The 16258-nt window shown below is 33.8% G+C and overlaps 1 protein-coding gene across 1 annotated transcript in view; it reads left to right on the top strand.

The window, feature by feature from the left end:
- LOC117691651 (E3 ubiquitin-protein ligase TRIM71) overlaps nucleotides 1-16258 on the top strand; it is a 39902-nt gene that overhangs the window by 14996 nt on the left and 8648 nt on the right. The gene's annotated exons all lie outside the window — the stretch shown is intronic.

The raw sequence follows: 16258 nt of genomic DNA, 5'->3' as shown, positions 1-16258 counted from the left end.
CAAAAAAGTATGAAAAATATTTTCTCGAGATAAGTTCATTATGAATTGCTTTGGCATTTCCAAAGAAGGGGAAAGCTTTTGCAATCTTTTTACCAATAGATTTGTGAGGAAATAATTACTTTTACTAGTATAAATATATTTGTAAAAATGCATTTTCCCAATAGACTTAGCAAGGAAAGTAGTATTTAATGGATTTCGTACTTTAACCAAACACAAAAATACATTAAGAAATCTATTTTGAATGTCACTCATTTCATTGAATTTTACAATTTTTTTTTCTTCAAATGTACACACTAATAAAGACACCACATGCACTCAAACTACTTTGGCTCTCATGTTTTCCATTGATGCTTTATGCTGGGTTGCAAATACCAAAGACAATGGATTACCATCAATCAATATATAATTCTTAATTTTTTATTATTTTTTCAACCTTTGATTTAGGTAAAAAAAAAACTCCATCGCCATTGTTTTTACAACAATCAAAAACTAAGTTGCATGCTTCAATCGCCATTGTTTTTACAACAATCAAAAACTAAAGTTGCATGCTTTAAAAACTGGGGTCGACAGTACACTGACATTAAGGTCTCTCCCCTCAGGGCCTTTCCCCAACACTTCCAAAATGATGGTTGACTTTACATATACATTGCCCCCACCCCCTCCAAAATGTTGGTTGGCAGTAAACAAACATTGGGGTCTCTCCACCCTCTAAAATGATGGTTGACACTAAACAAACATTGGGTTACACCCTCTCCCCCCAACCAACCAAACACCTTATAAAAGGGTAGTAATTGACAATCATAGTATCAATCATTTGAAGACTTCAGAGAAGGTAAGTGCTTACAAAGTTTTAGGTTTTATTTAAGCATCAGAGCAAGAGTTTCACATTTAAAACCATATTTCTTATGCTGTATCCAAGAAACATTAAACAATTTACAAATCTTAGTTAAAATCAATTATTTATCGGTACCTTTCTTTATTAGTAAAAGAATTATTTTACACTAGTTAGTCTTCTACAGCATTTTTAAAAATATTTTAAAACATTTTTTTATTTCAATCAAGGAAAATATAATATAATTATTTTCATAGAAAAATTAAGTGATCAAGCAAATCAGTAAGACTGTTTTTCCCACAACAAACTATATTTAATCAAAAATTATTCAAAAAATGTTCTTTAATTAGGTATTGTAATATTTATCAATTCCAAAACCTTGTTAGTTAACATACTGTCACTGAACTTTATGGCAAAAATTATTATTAATCAAGTACTGTTGTCCAATTTTTTTTTAATGGAAATAATGATATATCTTTAGCATTTATTAATAATCAAATATGATGGCTAAATTTTAGCACTAGTACATGCTTATTGAAATAACTCACTTTAGGATTATAATATGATCTAATATGAACATAATGTGAACATAAAAAAAAATACAACACTTCAGGTTGTACGGGAAAAAATATCTTTAGTTAAATTGAAAAGATACACTATATCAGATCAATAATTTGCATAATTCCTTCAGATTCCGTACCACAGTTTGAAACTGAAATTGACAGCTCTTCAGTCCTTCAATAATTATTAAATTACAAATTCTGTAATTGGCATAATTGAATTATTTTCTTTGGCTATTAAAAACTGTAGTATTTGTGAGCTTTGGATATAGTTTGTTGTTTAAATGACTAAAACATTGATGAACTTGACGATGCATGAATTTTAATTTGAGACCATTTATAGTGGCTGATTGTAATAAATAATGAATGTGTGTATATCTTAAATTATATGCATGTTCAATGAATGAAAGTTTATTTCTTATTTCTCTCAAACCACATCAATGATACATGAGGTACAAAAAACTAAAATATTTACAACTGTACAAATGCAGGGTCAAGTTAGGAAGAGTACAGTGTTAAATAAATTGAGCTAATATATTTTTTAACAAATATGGACAATTTTTTTAATGAGTCAATGTCATTGGTATTCATACGGTTCCCATATTTATAAGTATTAACATTTGTTGAATATTTTTCTTCAATTAATTTGTTGCGGAATAAAGAAAATGACTGGCATTTAATAACATAGTGGCCGGTATTCGTCACCGAAAGTGTTCATAATGAACAAATTCTATGACATCTTTCTATGTTATTCCATCTGCCAGTTTCAATAAGTAATTTATGATTACAGGTTCTAAATTTTGTAAATTTCATAAGATAAATTTCCTGTCCAAAGCTTTTCTAAAAGATTAAAATTAAAACATTTGGGTGAATTTTCTACACTCCTGTACCAATCTTGTAAAAACTGATTTATGAGTGTCTCTTTAACAATAGATTTTAGCCATTTGGTACCAGAAAAACTTTGATTAATCCAGACATAGGACAGACCACATGAGTTAAGAATATCTCTAACATATTTCAAGCCTGGGTGCATAAACGAACCCTCAGAAAAACATTTATAAAAATAGCGATACATTATATGTGTAAGTTTACAATCATGTGCCACTAAAAGTTTAGCCCAGTAAGTTATTATCCGTACCTTGATAAAGATTATCAAAGGACATTGCCCAGTTTCCCGATAAACCATACAATTTGGGGTACTGGACTGCAGTACAAATTTCAAAATTTTTTAATGAACTTTCTCTTACATAATTTATTTTTCTAAATACACCATACAAAGCTTTTGAGCCTTGCTCAGTTAAATGTTTTTTCATACTTTTAAAAGATCCACTACGAGACATAATAACATCAAGATATTTAAAGTCATTCACAATTTCAAGAGGTACATCTCTGTATAATAAAATTCTTTTTGTAACATGACCTTAAATTTGTAAAAGATTAAGTCTTTTTAATGTTTACATGATCAAGTTTCCACAGATCACAATATTCAGAAAAAAAGTTCGGTGATTTTTGTAAATCGTCTGGGTTTCCAGAAAATATAACTGTGTCATCAGTGTAAAAAAGGATAAAAAGTTTTAACATGGTATACATCTCAGTGCCTCACCCTGCATTACCCCCCTTGTGGAAGAAAAGAACTCGGGAGATCTGATTTGAACTTCACACATGATTTAACATCACTGTAGAGTTTACGAATAACACTAAGAAATTTTCCTGTGACTCCGCTTCTTGCAAGTTTATAAAACAGTTTGTTTTTCATCGACACTGTCAAAAGCTTTTTTATAATCTATAAAGCAACAATATAACTTTTTACCCCTATGAATGTGATGTGAAATCATTCCGTGTAGTGCGAATATGGCATCTACAGTACCAAACCCTGGTTTAAATGTGCATCAGATACATTATTAGCAGAGGACCAATCTAACAGCCTATCATTTAAATTAATGCTCAATAGGGTCACTTCATCAATTTACTTGACTGATAAATTTAAAACAACTTCTAAAAATAGTTTAACTTCTTTGTTAATAATGATATTATTTATTTCCTTATAATGATAGAACCTTTTGGTTTACATGAAACAGTTTAAAAAAAACCCCAAAACCATCACCCATTTTACAGATTATCAATTTCCCCTAAACACATGCTGCATCTGAACCATGGCTCAGATAATGGCTCCCTTGGGACAAATGAATTCAGCCACACTTGTCTTTGATGTTCTCATTAGCTCCTAAGAATTTATCATTGACAAACAAAAACTTTGCAGTTGATAGAATAGTTATAAAAAATATTTTTTTTTATTAATTAAGAAATAAAGATTAAAAACCTTGTATTAATATAAATATATTTTAGAGTGTTTTAATACTACATGTATTAATTGATAAAATCTGTAAGGATTACCTCCCTTATTTTTCAACATTAGTGTACAATAGAATAAGGAAAATGAAAATTGTCATAAAACCATTAAATCTTGTCTGCTCTTAAAAAAAAATGCAGGTGCACATCCTCAGATGGTGTTCAACATATGTACAAATTTTCAAACTGTTCCATGCAGTAATAAAAAATTCTAAAGGGGGGACAAAGTTGCGTCTACAAACAGACGGACGGACAAGGTGAATCCAATATACCCCCCTAAACTTCGTTTGCGGGGGTATAATTACATATTTAAGAAAAGACAAGATAGTTAAATGAATCTACCAGTACTCTAAAGAACTAAGTACAGTTTCAGTCATATTTTGCCCTGTTTTAGAGTGATTTTTTAAATTATTACCAAAAATGGAAATGTAACATCAATTTCCACAAAAATACCCATAAACTAATAATCTATAATTAGTTAACTGATTATACTTTCACTACCGTAATTGTGACGCCACAAACAGTGCATTTACCTGTAATTTTCATAGAACTGAGCAGAAGACATCAATTCCTCGGTAGATTTTTTAATAGAAGACTAATGTCCACAGCTGTCACCCCAATGAAACCCACATTTTAACTTCATAATGTTAAAACACATAAAATATAATAATTTTGTTGTGGGCGACATCTGCGGACACATTTTCCTCTTGTGTGCCTTTTTCACAATTTTTGAGAAAATCTTAGAAATGTGCCAAAATGTTGAAGTCACAATCATTCTTTTAAAAGTGTATAACTTGGCATTTCATATACATTTCATATACACACATGTTCAAGATAGTATATATGTGTATTTTCATGAGATTTAAACAACCTTTGAATTTTAGGGCCAATATTAATAGAAACTGTACCTTCTAAGTCCTTCTTCTTGCTTATTCAAGCTATATAGTTAAATCAAGAGATAGTACTGGACCTAAATTACTGGTCTAATTTGTGTATTACATGAAAATGAGTGTAGAGACTTTATCATATGTTTATGTGAAATATAATAGGGGGAGGGGTCCTTTTTGTCCTAAATAATAATGTTTTTAACGATATGATGCATCTAATTATTCCAAAATAATGTGTGCCATAACTCTATGGGATTGTTCTGGTGCCAATGAAACATGGATGAGGAAAATATATTTGAGAAACTGTCGGGATCCCCACTACTAAGCCATATATTCCTGTTTCTAATGTCATTACAATGAAAAGTGCATGACCCCCCGAAGTTGTATTAAAACCACCACCCCCTTAAATATGAAATGTATGTAATAATTTGAGATCCCATACCTAGACCATATCTTGGTCTTTATGTCATTGTGCATCAATTGTATATAGGTATAATGCCCCCTTGAAGACACCCTGTCCTGTAGAAATAATAAAGTATTAAATCTTATTCATAGTGTAGTGTTTGACCCATGTGGGTAATTTCTAGCCTAATAATGACCACGCTTAGAGATTTTACAAAATTCTACCCCCAATCACATTTACTTAAATAAAAAATAAACAGCAATGTTGTAAAGTTAACTGGGATATGAACTTGGTTGGTCAAGAAAATTGTGGCCCCACCCTAACCTTTGGGGATTGTGATTTGAACAAACTTGAATCTACCCTACCTAAAAGAACAGCTTGTAAAAAAAATAAAGAGATAAAAACTTCCAAACAGGCAACTAGGCACGACTAACTGATAGAATTGCACTTTCAAACAACAGGATTAATGGAGTGCCTGATGGGTACATACCCAATCAACTTCAATGCAATGGGGTATAATCAAGCAAAAACTTTGATCCCCTTTCTGATCAAATTTCCTTGGTCAAAAAGAAAACAGTTGGAAATAGAATATCTGAATGCATGCAAATGACCATCCTTTACAATCTTTTCAGAACACCGCAAGAAGACAGCAAGAAAATGGAAAACATAAAAGTAACTGATGGGCAGTGGCATGTAAAGATTGGCAAGAAATGGCATATGAGGTCCAACTTCATTTTCAACATCCTGTATGAGGTTGCCCACCCACAGGACTCCATCTACGTAGTTGATGTTACTACAGATGATGGGCAAAAAGGGTAAGTTTCTTCAAAATCCTTTGTACTGGTGACTGCTGAATCAAAAGTCCAAATCTCACTTGAATATTATTAAATGAATTACAGTTACAAATCATAGAACCATATAACAATACCATAACAAACATGCTTCTCCCTCTAACAGTGCTCATTAAGGCCATATAAATTGATATTTATATTCTCATTCTGATTTGCAAAAAAAAATATGGGGTGGGTGGGCGGTTTTTATTCATTATTATTTGAAAACACATTTCCACCATGTTTAATAAATAACAACTGCTCTATTCTTTTAAGTTGATTCTAATATGAGTACACAAACCCAGATGTAACATGTAAATTCCATCTTATTTTGACTTAACTGTTAATGTATGAAGAAACATGACTAGAATCAAACAGTAATCTACATGTTTAGGCAGCCATTGAAATGTTTTGAATTCATTGTTTACTGGGCCTGATTTTTCCCCAACGTTTTTTTTCCCACTCAATTTTTTTACAAAACAAAATAAAATGCATTGGGGAAGGCCATTTTTAGAGGAGCGGGAGGGGATGAGAATCTAAAAATTAATTTTATGTGGCCTATACCATAACTATCTTATTCTCAACGTCATCAGAAATAATAATGGTGATTATGATGATTTTCAGGGAAGCTTTCTTCAAGGCTGGGGACCTTCACAACCCGAAGGACTTTCAGACAGCCCTGAACAGAACCTTCAGGATCGGCACCCTCCTCTGCCATTTCAAGCAGACAGAACTCCTGCACCTCGTTGCAAATCTGGCGTCAGAGGCACGGAAGAGGGCGCAGTCTGTTACGTACAGAAGGAGGACCATTGCCAACGCAGGTCGACAGGACGGAACATCATTGATATTTTTAAGTCCAACCCAAATCCTAGACCTAACAACAGGATCTTTGGTAATTCACAATTTCAATGGAGATAAAAAAAAAATTTTTATAATCTTTAAAAGAATTATCATATTTGCACTTGTAATTTGAAATGATAGGTTTCCATATTTTGTACCATTGACTACAAGTATGAACTCATCAAAGTGAGATAAAATAAAGTTTAGCAACATTGAGTAACTATATATATGACAATATTTTCAGATTCATCCAATGGACTGTCCGTTGATATGGCTGAGAGGAGACCTGTGCCAGTTGAGGGGGCCGAAGCTGGATTTGGCGCGCCACATCCAGATACCCACTGGATCCCTTGCCCTGCAACACTTCATAGAGAAGGCGGAGGGAATCCTCAACGATAACATCGGTCCAGCAATTCTGGCATGGAGTGCCATGTACGGGCTCAACCTCTACACCAAGTGGATTGAAGAACTGCGCCACTTCAACCTACCACTGTTATTTGGTCCCCCAACTGCAGGCAAAACGCTCATTGCACAGTGTGCAGCTTGGCTGACAGGTTGCAGTGAGCTGCACATTGCTTCAAGGTAAATAGTAGTTTAGAATTCATATCTCTAAAAAGATACTGTTACTTAAAATGACTAATGTGAGTTGCAGGTTATATTAAAGGATTTTAATGATAAAACAGTTTTATGGAAATACTTTTGTAATTTTGTAGTAAATATTTAATCACATATTTCCTACTCCCTCTAGATGTACTTTGGCTTTCATTACATCTTGGCTGACCACCAGCAGCCTTCCATTCGTGTGGGATGACCCAACATCCAGTGAGGAGGTGTCCCAGTTAGCCATTGATCTTGGCAATGGAGCAGTGAGTAATTTGTATAGCATTTTAAAACTATTTAATATATCAATGGTGACTAAACATGTTTTCAGCACGTATACATACCAATTCTTTTTATGTGCCAGCTGTATCCTATTTAACATCAAATATTGAATTTAAATATATCTATCAATGATTATGCAAGAATAATTAATAATACGAATATAATTAATGTAAATAATTAAACATACAATATTAATTAATAATTTAATGTCCTTTTTCAAGGTTAGAGGGAGGGCAAACGACGAGACGAGGAAGCCACTTACTGGTTGTCTGGTTACAGCCAACTTTGACATGAGTGCGGCTTACAAGTAAGAATGACTAAATGAGAAATGAAATCGAACAATGACATAATTTATTTAAAGAGGGCTTAATTTTTATGACCATTTAATTTTTCGGCTATATATACTTCCTTAAGACAAAGATATTTACTAAATAATAGCTTATGACCAACAATGTCAAAGGCAGATCTGATTGTTAATTTGTTGACCACCCAGCCTCCTTAACTTAATGTTTGCATATTTTCAGATATTTCAGCAGATTGTTTGTCCTCAAGATTGAAAAGACCAAACACCAGAAGAAGACAGGTGACGCAAGAAGATTAGAGGATGCTGCCAGGGAAGCCTCTTCTGCCCTTCCAGTGGTCCTGTCAGCTCTAAACACAGTCACTGCTGCCGACGTCAATAAGGAGGTGGAGAATCTGCAGTCAGTTCTTAGGATGGACATCAGGATCCTGGAAGGCATTGCCCTGCCAATGGTCCTGGCAAGGATGGTATGTCGACGTGCATAATTCTCATTAAAATCAATAGTATCCAAAAACATGTATAACAGTTTTCTTATCATTTTTAAAATTCTTTTAGGTCTTGAATGCTGCTCGGAGATATGATTTGATGGGTGCTGTCCTGGCCTACATCAAAGATATCCTGGTACCCTATTATCAGGAGTGCCTGACACCTGCTGACCAAGAGGTCACCGGAGCTGAAAACTTGACCTTGGAGGATTCAGCTTTTGCAGACATCCTCAGAGTGTGCAACTTGCCAGTATGTGATTTCAAACAAAGACAATTTCTTTAAAAAGTTCAAACTTTATATGGAAATGATATAACTTAGTTATAATTATATACTATAATACATATATACCTTTTAGTGTAAACAAAAAGCAGAAATATTTTCTTAGTGTTTAATGTTTTTGTTATTTAATTTTAGCACGAGGATCAGGTTGCAACAATCGTGTCCAACTCGTTTGTTGCCGTCAGGGCAGACCAGGTGAAAGCAAAGAAAGTGAGGGAGCAAGTGGTGAAAGTCGGGGGGAAAACAAACCACAGCGTTCGTCTGCGCGGAAAGCCAAAGAAGTGCCTCTACCTGCCGAAGAAAATCCTCTCAAGTGAGCAGTGGGAGACCTTGGCATCAGCCATATTAAAAGAAGGTAGGAAAATAACAATTTATTTTAATTGTCTTTGAATGAGCTTGTACCTAAGCCAATGGGGAAAATAATAAGCTAAATGTTAAAGATATAATCAGCATTGTCACCAAGATATGAACATTGTTAATACTTTTTGACAATTAAAGTAGTATATTTTTCATGAGTATGGATTTCTCATTAATTGATTCAAATATTGAATAGTTTTTAAGTATTAAACATGTTAATTAACATGTATTAATTTGATCAAATCATTACAGCACCAACTGCTCATCCAGCTCCCCTGGCAGAGGAACAGATGGAAGAGGGTCCCCAGCTTGCAACTCCTGCAACCTCATCAAAGCCCACTGCAGGTAAAGTCCCTGTAATCATCAATGTTACTGGAAAACTTTGTTGTAATGGAAGAAATAAGATTGGATACAAACATCTGTCAACCTTGCATCATCCCCATAGTAAATAGAGATAGCTTAAACCATTGTCACATGTTAAATTTATTAACATAGTTGATCAAATCATTACAGCACCAACTACTCATCCAGCTCCCCCGGCAGAGGATCAGATGGAAGAGGGTCCCCAGCTTGCAACTCCTGCAACCTCACCAAAGCCCACTGCAGGTAAAAGTCCCTGTAATCATCAATGTTACTGGAAAACTTTGTTGTAATGGAAGAAATAAGATTGGATACAAACATCTGTCAACCTTGCATCATCCCCATAGTAAATAGAGATAGCTTAAACCATTGTCACATGTTAAATTTATTAACATAGTTGATCAAATCATTACAGCACCAACTACTCATCCAGCTCCCCCGGCAGAGGATCAGATGGAAGAGGGTCCCCAGCTTGCAACTCCTGCAACCTCACCAAAGCCCACTGCAGGTAAAAGTCCCTGTAATCATCAATGTTACTGGAAAACTTTGTTGTAATGGAAGAAATAAGATTGGATACAAACATCTGTCAACCTTGCATCATCCCCATAGTAAATAGAGATAGCTTAAACCATTGTCACATGTTAAATTTATTAACATAGTTGATCAAATCATTACAGCACCAACTACTCATCCAGCTCCCCCGGCAGAGGATCAGATGGAAGAGGGTCCTCGGCTTGCAACTCTTGCAACTTCACCAAAGCCTACTGCAGGTACCATGCAATTTCAAAACCCTAAATCATCAACTTTGATTTTAGGCTCATTATTGAATAATATTATAGGATAAAATAATTTAGAAACATTTGCACTCAACAGTTTATATAGAGATAGCTTTAAACATGGACTAATTCATTTCAGCCTTCATTCCACCCACACCACAGACTGATGAGGAGATGGAGGTATCTACCCCGTCTGTGCCAGACACATCTGCAGGTACATACTCATTTCTATTTCCTTAGCAATTATTATGCAGATCTCTATATCATTTACTTAGATAAAAAAAACACATAAAAAATCTATTTCAGACCTCTCTAATTTAAACACATAAAAATCTATTTCAGACCTCCCTAATTTAAACACATAAAAATCTATTTCAGACCTCCCTAATTTAAACACATAAAAATCTATTTCAGACCTCCCTAATCCATCATCTGTACCCGAGATAGAGGGAGAAGAAACCCCCCCAGCTGTTCCAACAGCTTGTGATGGTATAACATTATTGATAAAATTATTAAGAAAAAATATCTATGGTGTGCTCTGAAACATATGCTATAAAATAGTCTTCACATAAGCATAAAATTGTACATGTATACATGTATTTGCATTTCATATTGCAAATTTATTTCTCAAAATAGTTAAACTAGCATAAAATAACTATATTATCATATTTTACAGGTGTCCCAACGTGCAGTGCCAAGGCGTCTCCATGCCTACCATTTCCTGTTAGGAAATCCAATTCAGAGGTAACATATATATAAAATTGTAAACCATGGCCAATCTGGCCCCGCCATCACCAAAATTTTCAAATCACTCTACTCGGTCCTCAACTCAAATCCTTATAGGAAAAGTGCATTAATTTGAGGTAAAAACTCAGACTTGGGGCTGAATATTGACTTCAAGAAAGTTGGTGATGGTGGGGCCTGGAGTATTAAACAGTTTGTTTTAAAAATCTCTTCATATTTTGATTTTGATACAAGGTGTGCCATAATTGCTTTGATTTGAACAACATTTTTACTTCCAGACTGAAACATGCTTCAAATGCAAGAGGGTTGGTAGTAAATACTTGCATTGGATTGGGTGTGATTCCTGCGGGAAATGGTATCACCGGAAATGTACCAACATGACCAACAAAGAGTATGTGTCACTGAATGGGGACTCTACCTGGCACTGTGTCGTGTGCAAACCTGACAGCTAAGTATATACCCCGGTATGTAGTGTAGGAAGTGTAAATAGAAAATGATGTTAGAATATTTAGTCTCAATTCTTTATGTTGTTAATTTGCATGCGTATACTTGTTCAATTACTGTTATATTTCATACACATTAATTCAAGCCAAGCTATTTATAAGGTAGAATTTTAGGAATCTTATGAATTTTTTATTTTAATTGTTGGATTTGTGTCATTGTGTCGTTCACATTTCAGTTTTCTTTTCAGGATTGAAAAAAAAACAACCTAAAATCCTCCAAAAAAACCCCTAACTTATTTGTTTTTCATAGTTTTTTGAAAATGTTCTCATTTTAACTGATTCTCCATTTTCATTCTTTTCTATATTTAATTATCTTCAATAATCATATTTTTACATCTTATAAATTCAGTATCACAAGTGACAAAACTTTTTTATCAGTTTTTTTTCCTATCATATTTGTAGGTAGCTGAAATAATCCAGCCCTCTCCCGATTTTTTTTTTTTGGCAATGATGTAGCCCTCTCCTGATTTTTTTTTGGGGGAAGGGCTTCAACTCCATAGGATCTCCGTAATGGTGCAAGTGTCGGAGTGATTCACTCCCGCAACAATTTCGTCTCAAATCGTTAATAAATGACAATAACATTTGCATTTCTTACTTGAACTCAAACGTTGTAATTGTCTATGGCATAAATTAATCCAAAAATATCAAGTATAGTCCATATATCGGTTGTTTTTCGTGAATGTCAACAACAAAAGTTGTATTTGTCCGCCATGTTTACTTTTGTTAGATTTAATATAGTGCTGGTTTTAGTAATTTTAAGTATGATTGTACGAGAAACTGAGTCTGGGCCCTGGTAGGGCGTCGGGTTTCACAAAACTCGATAAGAACAGTTTTCTCACTTCAATTATATTTTCTTTTACTTGTAGTTGCTTTTGTTAGATTAGTGCTGGTTTTAGTAATTTTAAGTATGATTGTAAATTGTGATACTTGGCTTCATATCATTAGTGCATGTTCAGTTTGGTCTTAAGTAAGATAATTTGTGTATATACATAACGTGATATATATTAGTTAAGTTAATTTAATTAGTTTATTCAACATATGATTCAACTGTTATCTATTTTGGCAAAATGCGTTAGCAAATAATGAATATTTAATTTAATTGTTTTTCCATTTAAACACTTATTTTAATTTTGGCCTTAGCGGTTGTTTTATTTTTATATAATATATTTATATTATTTGAATATAATTACATACATTATAAACTTTTACAAATCGAGATAAAATGCTCATCTTTATTTTTCAAAAACAATTTTTAAAGATATACTGAAATAATTTTGATTATTGTTTTGGACCTTCGGCTTTTATTTTTCCAAATTTCCCTAAATTATGGCTCTTTATTGGGGTGGCCTCCTCGTGGCAAGAGCTGGGCAACGTTATTAAATAGACAAGTTATTCATGATTCATTTTTAACTTGTCTGAATAACGGCTAACAACCCCATGAAATGACTAAACTAGTAATAAAATTAGTATTGAGGATTTTATCATAATTGTTTACCACTTGTTCGCCATTTGGGTCACCATTTGTCTGAATAACGGCTAACAACCCCAAGAAATGAATAAAACAATTTTAAAATTTAGTAATAAGGATTTTATTATAATTGTTTTCCACTTTAATCGCCATTTGGGTCGCCATTTAGGTCCATTTGGGTAAATCAACGCACCCACCTTGACCGGTTTTATTTTGGGACAGCCATTGAGAATTCAGTAGCGGAACTGATATAGGAATTCCCCTATTTTAAATATAATTAACGCGGTATATATGAATTTTCCATTATATACCTTTCCTTAAATGATGTTTTAGTGATAGTAATAACAAGGTAATATCGATTATTTACACTGACATTCACATTATCAAGCCCATCAAAACTCCAAGCGTACATCCCATAAAATCACCCAAGAACTGTCATGGGTGCAGACGACTGGTATTTTATCTCATTTTGATTTATATACGGTTAATTTGTTCAACCTGAATTAAAAAATCATTTTATCTAAAGGAAGTCAAATATGAAATCGATATTTTCAGACTGAAGTCAGCCACATTAAACAATTAATTTTGCACCATTACGGAGATTCTGTGGAATATTGTAGCCTAGCCCTCTCCAGATAACATCAGATATAAAAAATCGGAGAGGGCTACATTATTGCAGCTAATTTGTAGGCTCTTTGGGTTTAAATTTTTAATTCAAAATTTTGGCTCTTGATGAGAAGGCCTCCCCGTGGCAAGAGCTGGGCAACAGTATCAAAATTTTCATTGATATTTATTTTTTTTTAACAAAATTATATAACGATAGCGGCAAACATTCTCAAAATAAAGATAAGCTTCGTAACCCTTGTATCACTTTCTCATAGAGTTGTAACTTACCCTGTATCCAAGTGTACCCACTGTACCCTTTCCTTTAGATAAAATGTTCTATCCTTGAAATGACAGATGTCATACGGACCAGTACCCGGTCCTTTAACGATAGAATTCGTCCCATGTATAATCCCTTCCGTATCTCAGACCAGTGCCACACAAAGTGATTCGGGAAAATTTGCCCCAACTTCGGCCGATTGTTACGATAGAAATACGCTGAATTAAATCAACTGCCCGCTTCAACATTTTACCTTGAATATCCTTTTAACTCCCTATCAATATAAAATGCTAGCTTGCTAGTTGCTACCGTTAAAAGATTTATATCCCACAATAATTTTCATTTCCACACTCATTTACACCTCCAATGCTGAAGAGTTCCAGTCGAGGTCATAAATAGACTGTTTCAAAATATGTCGTATTCGTAGTTTTACATAGAAAACTATAATAGGGCAAACAGAAACTTAATAGATGCATTTAGATGTCAAGTTATTTGCCAAAAAAAATAAAATATGGAATTTATAATAAATGAAAGAGAAATATCCGGTATTTATAACTAAACCTTTTAATTTTATAATGTAATATTCATAAAATGATAAGGTTGAAATCTTTGAGTACGACATATCCTGAAACAGGCTATTTGTGACCTTGACTGGAACTCTTCAGCATTGGAGATGTGAATGAGTGTGGAAATGAATTAAAAAATAAACAAGTTCATATTTTGTGGGATAAATCTTTTAACGGTAGGAAGCTAACATTTTGTGTTGATAGGGAGTTAAAGGGATGTTCAAAGTAAAAAGTTGAAGCGAGCAGATGATTTAATTCAGCGTATTTCTAACATAACAACCGGCCGAAGTTGGGGCAAATTTTCCCGAATCACTTTGTCAGTTTGTGTGGCACTATTCGGAAGAGACGTCCGTCAAAAAATTTTCAGTCTCGACGAATCTCGATTAGATTGAGTTGTAACCTATCCTGTATCCAAAATTACCCTTTGTACCCACTGTACCCTTTCCATCAGCTCATACATTTGATTTTTTAACTTAGACTAAAATATAGACTTCTAAACCCTCGTATCACTTTCTAATAGAGTTGTAACCTACCCGTATGCAAGTGTACCCTTTGTACCCACTGTACCCTTTCCTTCAGCTCATGTATTTGATTTTTTAACTTAGACTAAAATATAGACTTTTAGTATCACTTTCTAATAGAGTTGTAACCTACCCGTATCCAAGTGTACCCTTTGTACCCACTGTACCCTTTCCATCAGCTCATATATTTGATTTTTTAACTTACACTAAAATATAGACTTCTTAACCCTTGTATCACTTTCTAATAGTGTTGTAACCTACCCGTATCCAAGTGTACCCTTTGTATCCACTGTACCCTTTCCATCAGCTTTTTCATTTGATTTCTTAGCTTAGACTAAAATATAGACTTCTAAACCCTTGTATCACTTTCTAATAGTGTTGTAACCTACCCGTATCCAAGTGTACCCTTTGTACCCACTGTACCCTTTCCATCAGCTCATATATTTGATTTTTTAACTTAGACTAAAATATAGACTTCTAAACCCTCGTATCACTTTCTAATAGAGTTGTAACCTACCCGTATGCAAGTGTACCCTTTGTACCCACTGTACCCTTTCCTTCAGCTCATGTATTTGATTTTTTAACTTAGACTAAAATATAGACTATTAGTATCACTTTCTAATAGAGTTGTAACCTACCCGTATCCAAGTGTACCCTTTGTACCCACTGTACCCTTTCCATCAGCTCATATATTTGATTTTTTAACTTAGACTAAAATATAGACTTCTAAACCCTTGTATCATTTTCTTATAGTGTTGTAACCTACCCGTATCCAAGTGTACCCTTTGTACCCACTGTACCCTTTCCATCAGCTCATATATTTGATTTTTTAACTTAGACTAAAATATAGACTTCTTAACCCTTGTATCACTTTCTAATAGAGTTGTAACCTACCCGTATCCAAGTGTACCCTTTGTACCCACTGTACCCTTTCCATCAGCTCATATATTTGATTTTTTAACTTAGACTAAAATATAGACTTCTAAACCCTTGTATCACTTTCTAATAGAGTTGTAACCTACCCGTATCCAAGTGTACCCTTTGTACCCACTGTACCCTTTCCATCAGCTCATATATTTGATTTTTTAACTTAGACTAAAATATAGACTTCTAAACCCTTGTATCACTTTCTAATAGAGTTGTAACCTACCCGTATCCAAGTGTACCCTTTGTACCCACTGTACCCTTTCCATCAGCTCATATATTTGATTTTTTAACTTAGACTAAAATATAGACTTCTTAACCCTTGTATCACTTTCTAATAGAGTTGTAACCTACCCGTATCCAAGTGTACCCTTTGTACCCACTGTACCCTTTCCTTCAGCTCATGTATTTGATTTTTTAACTTAGACTAAAATATAGACTATTAGTATCACTTTCTAATAGAGTTGTAACCTACCCGTATCCAAGTGTACCCTTTGTACCCACTGT

This window comes from Magallana gigas, chromosome 9 (genome assembly GCF_963853765.1).
Source record: "Magallana gigas chromosome 9, xbMagGiga1.1, whole genome shotgun sequence".
NCBI classification, from domain to species: Eukaryota; Metazoa; Mollusca; class Bivalvia; order Ostreida; family Ostreidae; genus Magallana; species Magallana gigas.
This window is presented reverse-complemented; position numbering and strand designations above follow the sequence as displayed.